This window comes from Eschrichtius robustus, chromosome X (genome assembly GCF_028021215.1).
Source record: "Eschrichtius robustus isolate mEscRob2 chromosome X, mEscRob2.pri, whole genome shotgun sequence".
Classification (NCBI taxonomy): domain Eukaryota; kingdom Metazoa; phylum Chordata; class Mammalia; order Artiodactyla; family Eschrichtiidae; genus Eschrichtius; species Eschrichtius robustus.
In genome coordinates this window covers 94,544,699-94,561,601 of record NC_090845.1, presented here as the reverse complement: position 1 = coordinate 94,561,601, position 16,903 = coordinate 94,544,699, and the positions used below count along the sequence as shown (strand labels likewise).

The window sequence follows — 16,903 nt, the reverse complement described above, 5'->3', positions numbered from 1 at the left end:
CTCCGCAACAAGAGAGGCCGCGATAGTGAGAGGCCTGCGCACTGCGATGAAGAGTGGTCCCCACTTGCCGCAACTGGGGAAAGCCCTCGCACAGAAACGAAGACCCAACACAGCCATAAATAAATAAATAAATATTAAAAAAAAGAAAAAAAATTGGAATATTGAAAGGGACAGAAAAAGAGAAGGAAACATTGAGACAGCATACAAGAAGCAACAGCAGGAAGCAGCTACCATAATTAGAGACAGGATGAAAAGTGAGGAAGAGATTGGGGTTATTCAAATATGTTTAGGAACCTTTCTTTCTAGAACTCAAAAGTCACAAGACCAGCCAATCGCAGGCCTCTGTCATCTTAAATCACAGAATAAGAGGTATATGGGCACAGCTGGAATGTCAGTCTTTTCTCAGTGGAAGCAACCGGCTTCTCCCACACAAGAGGATAGATCAGATGGCACTTTTCCTGAGTTACATCCTCCCCCTCAAAAAATAGAAAAGCTCATAATAACGGTAGACAAGCAATAAGCCTGTTGTTGATGGAAGCATTCTTCCATCTATTGTAAATATGCTGCTAAATATTTCTGCTTCCGGGATACGTGGGCATAACCCAGGTATCATAGAAAGCAGAATGCCATTATAAAGTTCTAATTGTTGTTAGGTTTCTATGGAAACTGGAAAATACAAATTTATTCCCAGTGGTACCCCCTTAATCTAGACATCAGCCATTTATTGCCCACCTAATCCAATTAATGAATTAGTAAATAAAATATTAAAGGCAATATCAGCAACCCTCAAAAAAAAACATTGAAGAAAAAATCTTTTCAAATAGTGAGTTATGGAAGACACAAAGGAACAGGTTTGTCTTTTCCAGTAGACACACAGATGTAGATAAACAGGGTGGAAAAGATCTCAAAGTCCACAAAGCCCCAAATTCAATCACAACACTCGGTTGCCATGATTGATCCCAAGACCCAAAGATGGAGAGAATGGAGGCATGGCTGAGATATGTCTGATGACCTTCCCTAAAGATCTCAGGTTTGAGTCACTTACCAAGGGGCTTTAGGCCCTTAGTTTCAAACCCCAAGCAAACACACACATTAAAATCTGCAAAGATTGGGTCTTTAGGGATTCCGGATATCATATCTTTGTATACAACATATAATTTCAATGCATAACTGTATTCAATAACTGGACCTCCAGGCATAAATTACTTCATCCCAGGCAACAGAAAAATGAAAATGCGATGGGTCACGAGACTAATGTATACATGGGTATAAATACATGGGTTGCAAGATTAACATATACTTTCTATGGCACATTCACAAGCACTGCCTTAAATACTTCTCAATGATCACACATTCCTCCCAAAGCTAGGAAGGAATGAATGGATGAAGCAAAAGTGAAAAAGTTAGAACCTGGAGATGAAGACTCAGGCGAGAAAGGAGAACTTAAATAATATATCTAAGTTTCTTATAAGAGATCCATATAAAGAGTGAAATTTGCCCAATTATAACAGTCACCAGGACTCTAAAAAGGAGGAGAGAATTTAATGAAGATAACCTCCACAGGTTCAGAGAAAATAACCCACATTGAGGCAATGCCAGGGCCAAACATGTAGATAATCATTGGACAAACATGTACAATGATATTGGAGAAAAATCAAGCTCCCAGAGAAGAGAAACAAACTCTAAAAAGTATCTTATGTCCTTGTGACCACAGGGAGAGAAATTGAGCCTGTCATATTTGGGAAATTGCATTCCTCAGGAAATGCTAAATCGACACCCTGCAAATGTATAAAGATGCCTGGAGTTAAGGAATTTTTTTTATCATCCTATGATGAAACAAGCAGGCAAAAAAGTAAGTAGCTTTGCAGAGACCTCACATCCTCATCGTCAGAGTACATAAGGAAGGACACTCTTACACAAATTCAGGATATTCCAGTTAGAGAGACAGAAACATAGTATGGCCTTGATTGATTTGGGGAGATTAATAACAAAATTATTTTTAATTGTAATTGTTTATTAATAAGAAGATTAATAAGAAAAAGCCCTATCTGTTCAGGCCTAGGTATTCTAAACAAGATGAAGCCATCTCATACCTCTGGGGCCCACAAAAGAAGAACCATCTAGGACAAGATTATACATGTAGCCAAACAGGATTGTTTTCACTTCTCTCAGAGAGAAAATGTAAATAAAAAGAGAGACGTCTTCAGAAATAAAATACTGAGAGAATAAATAGAAACGTGATTCCACATTTTAAACCTGTTTTGAATGACCTACTAGGCCATTAGCATGGGTGTGAGGAAATGGTCACTCTCAGGCATGTGCCCAAAGTCACACAGATGAGAAGCAGAGGAGCCCATATTGGACCCAGGTCTGTGTCCTCCATAGCAGTCAGTTGTACTCTCTCCACCACTCTTCCCCACATCCTATGTGAGGAATCAGGCTTTGTTTTAGCAACCAGGGTGATGTTCAGCCATAGAATGATAAAATTGATGATTACAATCCCAGCATATGTTTTGTTTAATTCTATGACCCTGATGGACAGTTTTGGAAAATTCTGGCTGTTTTCAGTAAACCTATCCATATTTTTTCACTCTCCCTCACATTCTCATACTTTCATACTATCATTGTCACATTTCACACTCACTCACAGACATTCACATACTTCTTGTTTGTTTGTTTATTATGTCTTAATATCCCTCACCTATTTCTGTCATCTTCTCATTCCCTTCCCCTCTGGTGACCACCTGTTTGCCCTCTGTATCTATGACTCTGTTTCTGTTTTGTTATGTTTATTCATTTGTTTTGTTTTTTAGATTCTGCATATAGGTGAAATCATACATTATTTGTCCTTCCCTGACTTATTTCACTTAGTATAATAACCTCTATGTCCATTCATGTTGTTGCAAATGGCAAGATTTCATTTTCTATGGCTGTATAATACTCCATTGTATATGCATGCCACATCTTCCTTATCCATTCATCTATTGATGGGCACTGAGATTGCTTCCATATCTTGACTACTGTAAAAAATGCTGAGATGGATATAGGGGTACATATCTTTTCTAATTAGTGTTTTTGTTTTCTTTGGATAAATACCCAGTAGTGGTATGTAATGTCCTTCTTTGTCTCTTGTTACAGTCTTTGTTTTAAATTCTATTTTGTTTAATATAAGTGTTGTTACCCTGGCTTTCTTTTTTATTCCATTTGCATGGAATAATTTTTTCTATCCCTTCACTTTCAGTTTGTGTGTATGTTTAAATCTGAAGTGAGTCTCTTACAGGCAGCATATAGATAGGTCTTGTTTTTATATCCATTCACCACTCTATGTATTTTGATCAGAGCATTTACATTTAAAGTAATTATTGATAGGTATGTACTTATTACCATTTTGTTAATTGTTTTGGGGTTGTTTTGTAGTTCCTTTTTGTTCTTTTCTTCTTCTTTTGCTCTCTTCTCTGTGATTTGATGATTATCTTTAGTATTATGTTTGGATTCCTTTCTCTTGTGTGTGTGTGAGTCTATTATAGATTTCTTGTTTGTGGTTATCACGCGGTATATATATATATATATATATATATATATAATATATATATATATATATATATATATATATATATATATATATATATATATGTTGATGATCTCAAGTTCTAACAACCCTGAAGTTTTAATCCTCCCCACAACATTTAACGTTTTTGACACCATACTTTTTACATCTTTCTGTTTTGTATATCCCTTAACTACTTATTGTGGACATAGATGATTTTACTACTTTTGTCTTTTAACTTTCCTACTAGCTTTATAAGTGGTTGATCTACTACATTTACTGTATATTTGTCTTTATCAATATTTTTCCTTTTGTAATTTTCATATTTCTTGTTGTGGTCTCTTCTTTTCTGCTTAGAGAAATCGTTTTAACATTTCTTGTAAAGCTGGTTTAGTGGTGCTAAACTCTTTTAGCCTTTGGTTGTCTGTAGAACTCTTTATCTCTCCTTCAAATATGAATGATAACCTTGCTGGATAGAGTATTCTTGGTTGTAGGTTTTTCCTTTCATCACTTTAAATATATCAATATCATGTTACTTCCTTCTTGTCTGCAAAGTTTCTGCTGAAAAGTCGTATGGGAGTTCCCTTGTGTGGAACTAATTGCTTTTCCCTTGCTGGTTTTTAATATTCTCTATTTATCTTTAATTTTTGCCATTTTAATTACAATGTGTTTTGGTGTGGTCCTCCTTATGCTTCTTAGAACTGGATGTCTGTTTCTTTTTCTGGGTTAGGGAAATTTTCAGCTATTATTTCTTCAAATAAGTTCTCTGCCCCTTTCTCTCTCTCTCTTCTGTAAAGTGAATATTAGTATGCTTGATGTTGTGTCAGAGGTCTCTTAAACTGTCCTCATTTTTAAAAAATTCTTTTTTCTTTTCAGCTTGAGTGATTTCCACTACTCTGTCTTCCAGTTCACTGATTCATTCCTCTGTATCACCTAATCTATTGTTGATTCTTTCTAGTATATTTTTAAGTTCAGTTATTGGATTCTTCAGCTCTGTTTGCTTCCCCTTTATATTTTCTAACTCTTTGTTAAACTTCTTACTGTGTTCATCCAATCTTCTCCCAAGTTCATTGAGCATCTTTATGATCATTACCTTAAACTCTTTATTGGGTAGATTGCTTATCTCCACTTTGCATTGCTCTTCTTCTGGGGTTTTATCTTGTTCTTTTGTTTTTCCAAAAATTTTCCTTTGTCACCTCATTTTGCCTGATTTTTGTTTTTTATTTCTATGCATGAGGTAGGTCAGGCATGTTTCCTGATATTGGAGAAATGGACTTATGTAGGAGATGTTCTATGGGTCCCAGCAGCACACTCCCCTCTGTTCACCAGAGTTATATGCTCTAGGGGTGACCCCTATGTGGGCTGCATGGTCCCTTCTTTTGTAGTGGGACCAACTACTGTGGGTGTTCTGCTAAGTGTGGCTAGCCCCCAACCTCATTGGTTGCCAAGTCCTGCCTAATGTGGGAGCTGCTGGCCACTAGTGGGCAGGGCTACATCTTAAGGTGGCTGGCTACAGATCCCTGGGGAATCCCAGGCCCAGTGCCAGCCCACTGTTGGGCGGATCAAGTTTCTGGGGTTGGGTCTTGGGGAGGCTGGAGTGCTCAGGAAGACCTACAGCTGCTGTTGGCCTTCTGATGGGTGGAGCTATGTCCCTGCATGGCTAACTGCTTGGCCTCGTGGGTCCCAGAACTGAGGCTGACTGGCTGGTTGGCATGGCTGGGTCCAGGTGCCAATAAGATAGAGGAAGGACTCTAAAATGTCCTCATAGTAGAATAAGGTTCCCCAAATGGCTGCTGCCAGTGTCTGTGTCCCTAGGGTAAGTCCCAATTGCCTCCCACTTCTTTAAGAGGCTCTCCAAAATCAGCAAGTGGGTCGCTTAACTAGGGGTGTGGGTATTGACTACACTGTGTCTCTGACCATCCTACCCATCTCATTGTGGTTCCTTCTTTATATCGTTAGTTGTAGAAGATCTTTTTTTGCTAGTTTTCAGGTCATTCTCATCAACAGTTTCTCTGTAAATAGTTGTAATGTTGGTGCACCTTTGGGAGGAGGTGAGCTCAACGTCTTCCTACTCTACTATATTGGCCACTCCTTCTGGGAGGATGACATTCACATATTTCTAAACTGATTCTCAACCTTAAACAGAACATACGCTCACACCTATTTATGACCTTTCATTTAACCTTATGTAAGAGCCTTTGTCCTGATCTTAGAATGATCTAAGTCAGTGGCTCTCAGACACTTTCAGATAGACAAAACATCTTCTAAGAATCATAAAATTATAACTCAAATTAAATTATAGGATTTCTTAAAATTTCAAAGGTGTATCCTATAAGAGCCTCACAGAATTCCAAGGTAGAGAAGAAATTTCTAGGCGTGGTTTTGTTTAATGGGGTAGATTATAAATTGATATGCAGGAAGCCCCCAAAGGTTTTAAAGGAACTATCTCAGTTTGAACTGAAAAGGATAGGGGTTATACAAAATAAAAAGAGGCATTTTGGCACCCAAACTTCTCTGAGAGTGTAGAAGACTGAGGTTACTCCATTTTAAACACAGGCCACTTCTTAGGGAAAAAATAAAGATGACTCAGAGAGCAGAAGCAAGACACACAGTGCAAAGCCAAGAGCCTCAGAGAACAGATCCCAGGGAGTAGTACTACTACTTTATCAAGGAATTGCAGGAAATTACTAGTTGGATTTTAGAATTGCCATATTCAGTGGCTAAGTGCCTCTTATTTTCCCGTTTGAATGGGAGTGTCTATAGTAATTTTCCTGTGCCTGTCTCAAATTTTATGTTGGGAGGGAAGGAGAAATTACTTGTCTCATTAATTCACAGGTTTTCAGATTGAGAAGAATGGTACTCAAAGAGGCAAAATTGAAGAACAATAACCAAAGAGCGTTATGTGCACAGGGACCTGATTGAGATGACGAGATCCAGGTCTTGAGCAGAATCTTTAACAGCATGAGACTTCTGGGGGGTCTTGAAGGAGATGAGTGTAATTTGCATGCTGGAAGAATATAAGTAATTGTTGCTAGAGAGCAGACTGTGGAAGATTTTATTTTCCAAAGATATCTATGACCTCGTCTTCCATCCCACATGCTGCTCAAGAACATTGCTATATCTCATTGAGAATTGGGGCCTATGTCCCTAACCCTTTCATCTGGGCAGGTTTGGGGGGAATGTTTCATTTAATAGGGTTTGGTGAAGGTGACACTATTTGACTTCCAAGGATAGACCCTGAAAGTCAATGCAACTTTCATATGGTCTTCTGTAACACTTGTCTTTGAATTCTTGAGCTGCCATGTAATATGTCTATCCTGAGGCCAATATGCTCTAAGGAAGCCAAGCCATCCAGAGAGTTCACATGCATGCATGTGTTCTGATTGGCAATCCTAGCTTTTGCATCCTTTCAATCTGGGCATCGTATATGTGAGTGAATGTACCTTCCTATTATTCCATTCCCCAGCTAATGAAAGACTCCTAGATTTCAGGTCTATCCAGCTGAAGCCCAAGATATAATGGAGCAGAGATAAATCTTTTCTGCTATGCCGTTTCAGAATTCCTGACCTAAAAAATCTGATAGCATAATAAAATTTTTGTATTATACCACTATTTTGGGGATGATTTGCTGTGCATAAAAATAGCCAGAACAGATATCAGGAGTGGTTCCAGAGGAACTGCTTTAAGGATGGTTTCTCTGAATTAGTTCTCTGATTTGATTATATTTGAAGACATTAATAGCTTTTTCCATTGGTAAAGGGCATAGTATAGTTTACGGTGTACAGCAGCAATACAATTTCTTATATTATCACCTGTAGACACCTTGAAGCAAATGCATATACATGGCAAGACTTTGAGTGTCTGAAAAACACTTGCAGCCATAAAACACTTTATTGAAATAAGGTTTATAATGAGGTTGGTTGTTTGCTTCTACATGTTTCAGAGAACTTGGGAAAGAGAATGATGAGTTCAGGGTTTTAAATTCCCAGATCAAGTTCCTGGTAGGGAAGCAAACCACATCTATGACTGCTCTAAACAACAATTGTTATCTCATGTAGTCATAAGGCTGATATTTCTGAAAAGCAAAACTAAAGTATAATCTTGTGGGGGACTGAAGTACAATGAAAATTTATTTTCCAAACTTATGGATTCTCTTATATTAAAGTTAGAACATTGATAGGAAAGTAATTGAACAATGAAAATTTAGAGAGGAACATGCAGGAAGATCATCATGAAGCTGAAGTCCTTGAAACCATAAATTCTGCCAATCTGCCTTTGCTATTAGTAGCAGTCTTTACACTTGTGTCTGAGGAGATCAGTCTTCCTTAGTATGAAAAACCTGTAATGGCCTTACCTGAGGTAATTAACTTTCAAGGGACTACTGATCCTCCTCAGCACTTACCCACACCATGTATCATTGCTTTATTTTTACTTTCCTACCTTTATTAAGATATAATTGTCATATAATATTATGTAAGTTAAGGTATACAATGCATTATGACAAAATGATTACCACCATAGTGCTAGCTAACACCTCCATCATATCACATAATTACCATTGCTTTTAGATCTATAACCAGGCTCAAGTCCTAGCAGCTTCCAGAGCATGAGGTAAAAAGTGTAGCCTATGGGAAGGTGTGATACATATCAAAAGAGTTATATGATATTGTCCACTTATATTAATGAAATCTGGGGAACAAGTGTGGAAATAGATCCTAAAGTTGTTGGATCATGACGTAAAAAGATATGTTGGATTGGGCCATATTTATTGATATGGTCTCACTAAGTGGAGAGAATTTAATACGTCAACTTCAGTGGCAAGAGTGAACTTAGCAATTTGCTTAATTGGTTGACTGAAACACGGACCCAAAGGTATCCTATAGGAAATGAAGTCAAAATGTCAGTACTTCCTTAGAACACTGGAGATGAAGGTATCTAAAGGTTTAAGGAGTCTGAAACGGTAGAGTGGATTTATCGCTTAAGACCTACTCTCAACACCCCACTGTGACATCCAGAAAAGTCCAAAAGACTCTTTCTTTACCAAAGCTGTTAGAAACACATCCAAGAGGGGAGCCTCAGCATCATTGAATGCTCTGTGATGTATAGTCTTTGTAGGGCAGAGATGAGAGTGGGAACTGCTGCCATCAAATTGAGCTTCCTGCATCAAAAGGGGACATTGTGTTCTTTGTTTGGAAGGAGACAAGTGGGGACATGTATGTGCTAGAGACAAGATGGGTATGGTTGCTATAATAGGTGGCAGAGCTTAAGCAGTAATGAGCATTTTCTGACTCACAGTGAGCTTTGGTGTTGACAAGTAGATTGTGGTGTCCCTAGAACTAAAATAGATGAGCAGCCTACTAAATTCTACTTCATCTGTATAAACTAAACAGGTCTATATCTAATAAATAGAAATCTGACTTGAATCGCTATAATAAAAAGTCACAGACCTTCTTGAGCTCAACTCCCATACTTGAGCCACTTCACAAATTCCATGCCCTGTGAATAAAGGGGAGGCCAGATCCCCCTGAAAAAGGACTCTGCTACCCAACCAAAAGAAATATTGTAAATCTTTATTTGGTCTTCCCTAAAGGAACTTGTATCCATTTATCAGGGAAACTGCATTGAGAAAGGAGGGAAATAATAAAAATTTTCAGAGATTACTAGACACTGACTCTGAAGTAATCCTAATTCCCAGAGACTCAAAATGCCACTGTGGAGTTTTGACTCAAGTGAGTGACACATATCCTGCTACGCTGTTGTTATCCTTATTACAGAATGCATAAATGAAATAGACACACTCAGAAACTGAAAGAATCCCCATGTTGGTTTCCTGCTCCATAGAATATGGACTATTACTGCAGGGAAGGCCAAGTGAAAAACACTAAAACTGCCTCTGTCTACAAATACAGTAAACCAAAAGCAATATTGTACAGTAAGTCCCCTGCATACAAACAAGTTCCATTCCGAGAGCGTGTTTGTAAGTCCAATTTGTTCATAAGTCCAACAAAGTTAGCCTAGGTATTGGACTAACACAATCAGCTATATAATACTGTACTGTAATAGGTGTATAATACTTTTCATACAAATCATACATAAAAAAACAAACACAAAAAATAAAACATTTTTAATTTTACAGTACAGTACCCTGAAAAGTACAGTAGTACCAGCTACATCACTGCTGCTTTTATGCTTGCTTCCGGACATCCTGGGCTTGAAATAAAGGTACTGTACTACTCTACTCTATACAGTAAAGTACACAAAAGCACAACTACCTGTAGAGGATGCACTCACGTGACAATGTACACCGGACACGTGAACAAACTTATGTGACTGGACATGCAAATGCACGTTCGTATCTTTGAAAGTTTGTGACTTGAAGGTTCGTATGTAGGGGACTTACTGTATTCCTGGAGGAAACTTGAGATTAACACCACCATCAAGGACTTCAAATATTCAGGGAGTGGACATTCTCATCATATCCGCATTCAACATTCCTATTTGGCCTGTGTAGGAGAAAGATGGATTTTCAAGAATAGTAGTGGATTATTATAAAAGCAGTCAAATGGTGAGCCCAATTGTAGATGCTATTCAAGATGTGGTTTCTTTGCTGGAGAAAAGCAACATATCCCCTGGCACCTGGTGTGAAGCTTTTTTCCCTCTGTATTTGGAAATAAAGACCCTATGAAGCAGTTTGATTTTAGCTGTCAGGACCAGCAGGTTACCTTCACCATTCTGCCTCAGGGCTCTATCAATTCTCCAGACTTATGTCAAAAACTAATCCTTCGGGATCTTGATCACTTCTCCATACCACAGGAAATTACACTGTCCCATTACATTGATGATATCATGCTAATTGAACCTGATGAGTAGGATGCAGCAACAACCCTAGACACCTTGGTAAGATGAATGTATGCCAGAGAATGGGAAATGAACCCCACAAAAAAATTCAGGGACTGGCCTCCTTGGTGAATTTTCTAGGGGTTCAGTGGTCTAGAGAACATTGAAATATTCCTTCAAGGGGAAGGACAAGTTGCTGCACCTGGTCCATACTAGTGGGCTTCTTTTGACTTTGAAGGCATCGTATATCTTACTTGGGAGTGCTAATCCTACCCATTTACTGAGTATGCTAAAAGGTTGCCAGTTGTGAGTGGGGTCCAGAATGAGAAAAAGATCTGCAATATGCACAGGCTGCCATGCAACCTGCTCTTTCACTTGGTCAGAATGGCCCAGCAGATCTAGTGGAATTTGCAGTGACTGTGGCAAATCAGGATGTTGTGTGGAGCACTTTTCATACTTTTATAAGTGATAGTTTGCTTATATTTCCTTCAACTGCCCATAGCAAATAGTTTATTTGGGTTTATACCCTTCCCCAAGATAATTGTGGCATGCTACACCTCCCACTCCTTTGTTTTTTTCTCAGAGGGGACCAATATAAAGTTATTCTCACTCTGACAATTCCTGCATTAATATTTTATTTTCCAAAACTAACAATATAACTTTTTTAAATGAAGAGGCTAAGAATTTCTAAATTCACAGAGGCACATTTTGACAAGTTTCCAGCTTTTATGTAGCTTACTTAGTATTTTGCTCTGTGAAAAACTACCCTTACAAAAATAGAAACTGTTCTGTAGCTCATCACAATCTATGATTAACAGAGAGAAATCAAATAGGATATTGACAGGTCAGATAGGAAGGCTGTCAGGGAAGCAAAATGTTCTTAAGAAGGATTGTTCTTAAGAATGATTGTTCTGTATGATCTTAAATGGGCTCCATACAAGTGTGTATGAACAAGTTGATGGCTGTAGCCTCAAGGCGACTGTTTGCATGGGGGAGAAGTGGTTTTGAGTAAGAGAATTTATGCACCCAATATGTGTGGAGAAAGTGAGATATGAATGGGAGAAAGGGTGTATGTGATTGGGCATGGGAAGGGGAGCAAGAAGATGGTTGGTGATTATACTTTAGCCTTGCCCAGGGCCTAGGTCCATAGGTCCAACCTTGTAGAATGATGGACTATGGGATCCAGCTGCAGAGACCATTTCCAAAGCAAGGAGCAGCACTGTTTCTGTGCCTAGGTAACAAAGTGTGACAGGGAGTGAGGATGGGGAAGGGGTAGTAGGTCAAATATTTAAACTGGACCACCTGTAACATTTGAAATATTTAAAGGTTTAGGGCAAGAGTTTAATTGGGGGCTTACAGGCCATATATAAAATTATGTGAAAAGTTTAAATCAACTAATAGACTGCTAAACAAAATATCTTGACATTAACCTGAATGGTCAGGTTTGCATTTGAGTAGTCTGTGTATTGTGTTGTTTTTCTTATATAGTTGATTGAGGAAATTTAAAAACAAAGCTGTCACTACAAGTGTATGTCAGGAATGGTTCGGTGGTACTCAAGATCACACATCCAGATACCTATCTCCAGGGCTGTCCTGTGCTAAATCCAGTGTATTAATTATCTATTGTTATATAACAAATTACCACACAAAGGATCTCTCTCACCTTTCCATATTCTATTGGTTAGAAGGAAGTCATTAGTCCTGCCAAACTCCAGGGCAAGGAATTTTGCAAGAGTGTTAATACCAGAAGGTGGGGATTATTGGGGGCCAGCTTTTGGTCTGTCCACTATACTTGGACACCTTTAAGTTCTGTTCCAGTGATGTGGGGAGAATAGAGCCACCACCCTAGGTCCATGGTCCTCCTCCCAGACCCCAGCCTCTCCTCTACCTCTTCTTTACACTCACTGAGCTCCATTCCTCACCTCAAGAGGCTTCATATGCATATATGCAGATAATGTAGCTAACTTGTCCTCTGTTCTCTGCCTACAGCCATTACCTCTTGGTCACTTCTCAGTCCTGGGAGTATATATCTTGGCTGTGAATTCAACTCTCAGAAGCACAGGCCCACTGAAGAGGACGATGCAGGCCTCTTGGGCCTTAGGACTTAGGGCTACATGGGGAGCAAATTTCGGGCCTCAAATAGGTAGGGAGGCAAAAGTTCTGAGCATGCACATCCCCTTAACCCCACACACTGGACTCTTGGCCATTTGCAGAGTTGAAGCCCACCATGTAACCCTTCCCAATTAAATTTTCTTCACTTTCTCTCCACTCGATGTAGGCACTATCCTAAATAAGTTGTTTATAATTCTCATACATGACTTTTTGTGTGCTACATATGCATGCAGAATTCTTATGCATTCCTTTTATTACATGTGTATTTACCCATAATCAATTTCTGACGATTGTTTTGAATGTTTTGAAACTTCGTATACAAGGCATCATAATGTTTGTATACTTCTGAGACTAGATTTTTCCTTTATCCATGTTTTGTTTCACTGTTACCACCCAATCTTTGTACCTGGTCTTTCTCTGTCTCTCCATACCTGAGAATTCTGGCCTCTTTCCCAGTTCAGCCTTTATTGTCCCGTTCAATTTACTTGAAACAGTCACAAGTCAGTGAAGTAAGACTGGTCATCACATAGATAAAGCCTAAGCCAGTGGTTTTCAAACTTTAGTGTGCTTCAGATTCACCTAAAGGACTTGTAAAACTCTGATTGCTGGACCACCTTCAAATTTCCAATTCAGTATGTCTGGAATGGGGCCTGAGAATTTACATTTCTAACAAGTTCCCAAATGACACTGATGTTGCTGCTCTATGTCAGCCCAGTACCAGCCCAGCACCATCTGGTCTCGAGGAAGTCATCCATCAGGTTCTTTCAATAAAATGCAGTAGGACCTAGACCTCCATGCCTCTTTACATAAATTGTTTATAACTTGATATTTCAGTTAATTGAAGGATGCAATAAAAGAACTTGATCCCTTTCAATGACAGTAAGGTGGGCCAAAACAGAAAGAAAGATAAAGGTGAATCAGAGTTATTTATCTAAAAAAATCTTCCAGATTATTCATTTTAAACAAAGTTTTATTTTCAACTTGAACAAAGGCTGTCAGATATATCTGAATAAAGAGAAAAATCAGATATCATTGGATGTTACTTTTTGGGTGATGAACTTTGGAACAAACCCATGTTGATAAAATTTCCCACGGACTCCTGAAAATCAGAAAATCTCAAATCCGTGAAGAACAAATTCACTGTTTCTCCTTCATCCATGTCTTTCTATGACTTCAAACTGTAGGAAGAAATAAATGAACAAATGAACACAATTAAAATACACCAGTGACTTTCTAACTCTAAGAATAGTCAATCACACATATATCTGTTGTCTCAACAAAAGAAAACACAATTTTCCTCTTGTAACCCAGACCCTTGGGTATCAGCGTGGTTGTCCATCATTTGACGCCTTCAATCATCTGATCACACCAATATCATTTCCCACTTGCCAAACACCAAAAATGCTTGTTATTTTTTTTGGGGGGGGGGAAGTAGGATACTACTCAGGGATATAAATATGTCTTTCCACCTTAAAAGACTGTGCTCTTTCCATAAACCATAATCTCTTAATTTCCCAGACCCTCAGTGTCCATATCTGTAAAAGGAGAAAGAAAAAATAGAGGGAAATAAAAGAATAGAAGAGATGTAAGTTAAATTAACAATTCAATGATAACCAAAATCTTAATATGACTAATTTTCTTTTAAGTGTCACATGCAATACAAAAGTTTAAAACTAAGAAAATACTTAGGTATAAGTCATTAAATGTGGTCCTACTTGAAATTCTTAACTTTTTACAATTTTTAGGTAGTCACATTATCAAAGGCATTGCCTCTGAGTTAGTACAAGAGACCACATATAATTGGCCACCGAATGATGAAGTCCCATCTAATGTATGTTCCAGTCACTTTAGCTACTACTTCTGGCAACTGTGTTCTAAACAAATAATCTCAGTTACCAGGTCTGATAAATTTCCCACCTATAGAAGTCTTATAATTACAGCTCAAAGAATGTGTGCCTGTGAAAGAAGTACAATTCAGAATAAGCTGCAATCTATATGATGTAGTATATATGTATATTATTAACCCTAAAACTGGTTTATAAAAATTTTAAGCAATTTATTATTGTTTATTCAGAAAATTTAAGACTATGACATGTGTATGGCAGGAATGGTTGGATGATATTCAACCTGGATTCTTCCAGGCTGCACTCTACTGTATTTGGATCTTTCTCAGGTCCTTCTTCTGGTTCTTCATTTTCAGCTTCTTTCTCCTCCTCGCCTTCAGATTCTTGGACCTCTTCAACAGAGTTTTCATACTGATATTTAATTGCTTCTTTCATGAAGAGTAATATGGACTTTGGGATGAGAACTTCACGGAAAAAATAGCCCAACTTATAATCAGTGGCGACATCCAGAACTCTACCCTCCGGAGAATCAGGAGGGTAGAAGTAGGTGAAGAAAGAAGAGCTGGGCACCTTCCTACTGGTCGGTACGACACCTCCAGGGCCCTCACAATTCTGCAGCTTGAGAGTTTTCACGGTGAGGTCTTTCCCGTCTTTCCAGTAGATCTCACACCCTGTGCTGCTGATTATTTCTGGCCCTTTGGAGAAGAAGGATCAGAATCATCTGGGTCTGATCGCATTTGGTATGTTTTTGTCAGAACTTTGTTGAAAAAGTATTCATTTGACTTAAAGAGAAATTCTACAGTGAAGCTCATGGGTTCCCAACCCCTGAAAATCTTATTTTTACATCTTTCAGGTGCTCCAGTACAAGTTCATCATTTCCCCAGATCACACTACTGAGAATCTTTACATTTTTACAAGCCGTCAACCAAAAGCGAGGTATGCCATTTGTTTGCCCCTTTCCTTCAGGCTCGCTTTCCATTTCCTCCCAAGCTCCTTCCTGAACACCTACTTGCCACTGACTTCGACTTCTGTGGGCTCATGTATTGCATTGATGATGTCAGCTTTCTTATCAAACAGAGGTTGGTAGAAGGCAGCATACTTTTTCTCAAGATCATAAAGGTCTTTATAGAATTGGGCTTTTACCTTGTGCATATTGTGCCTGAAGGTTTTTGAGAGCTTTGACCGGCTGCTTAACTGCTAGAGGCCAGCTCTGAGCGTGGCCTGCCTTTCAGGCCGATGCCCCAGCAGGGGCTGCAAGGGCCTGAGGACTGGGCTGCCCCTCGCCAGCCTCGGCCCTGTCGGGTCCACAGGCCCCAGTCTCCCAGGACTCGGAGGCATCAGCCAGGACCTCGCCCACTCAGAACTGGGCCTCCGCCGCCGGTTCCTCTGCCTTCTGGGATGCCGCCTCCTCTACAAGTTCCTTGGGCACTTGCGGGGAGGTTCCCTCTGCCAGGTCCTCGCCCTCCCGAGATATGGGTCCCTCTCCCGGATCCTCGGGCTCTGGGGAACAACTCCTGACCACTATGCGGCCTGCATGAGGGTGATTCAAGACGTGGTCATTTTAATGGATACAGCGTGTATGGGACTGGATCAGATCCCGGAAAAGGGATTGGAACCCTGCCATGGGTAGCTAAAGGACCCCTACAACGACTACTGCACCCTCCTCCTGTACCTCCTCGTTATGGTCTTCCCCTTCATACTCATCTTCCTCCTCGCCATCGTAGTCCTGTTCCTCTTCCTCCTCCTCCTTCCCCTCCTCCAGGTCCTCCTCTTGCTCTGCTGACCGGACATCCCTGTCCTCCTCGACTGTGGGCTGGGAGGCCTCCTGCTCACCCTCCTCCTCCAGAAGAGCTCTGGCGACTGCCTGGGAAGCCAGAAAGGCTGCAGCCCCCACGAATTCATCTGACCCTTCTGCAAGGGGAACCACGGGGGCCTCGACGAGTCCAGGGTCACGGTCTGCCCCACCATCAGCTCTGTCCTGGTCACCTTGAGTTGGGTCTTGCTCCTCTGTGGCAAACGTGGCAGGAGGGATGCACGAATCCCTGCCTGGACCTAAGCTGTGATCCTGTGCAGTCATGACTGCGGTGAAGATGACAGCCACCAAATTGACTGCCACTGAGGGGATGCTGTTGTCAGTGGGGCCACCGGGAGGTGGTGGAGGCACAAAGAAGATGACTACACAGGGGACAAGAGTCTGCGACGGTGCCTGTGGGGGACCCGTGACAGGAAGGGTGGAGTGCAGCCCACCAAGACTGCACCTGCAGTGGCAGTGGACAAGGTGGGAAAGAATCCGAGGGGCGGGTGGTGGGAGCGGAAGCTTGACGGGTCAACAAAGGACCACTTCTGTCATCGCCGAGCTCTAAGCTCATTTGCTGAGAAGTGAGGATTGACATGCCTGTGGTCCAATGAGTGATCAAGACCCCTTGGTTCTGGATTGCTTAGAATCTCCCTTTGAACCTTAGAGTCCTTGTTCGCCCTTTAGGCCCACACGACTTCATAAGTCCTGTTAATTTCACCGTTGTCAGCAAAACTATAGTATTCCAACATGGCTGCACCCTGCAGC

At 40.2% G+C, this 16,903-nt stretch overlaps 1 long non-coding RNA gene across 1 annotated transcript; it reads left to right on the top strand.

Moving 5' to 3' along the window:
• The first annotated feature begins 14,996 nt into the window (after positions 1 to 14,996).
• Positions 14,997 to 16,186, top strand: LOC137756628 (uncharacterized). Its single transcript, XR_011072240.1, has 3 exons — positions 14,997 to 15,080; positions 15,194 to 15,276; positions 16,103 to 16,186. It is a non-coding gene; the product is annotated as an uncharacterized lncRNA (long non-coding RNA).
• The last annotated feature ends 717 nt before the right edge of the window (positions 16,187 to 16,903 follow it).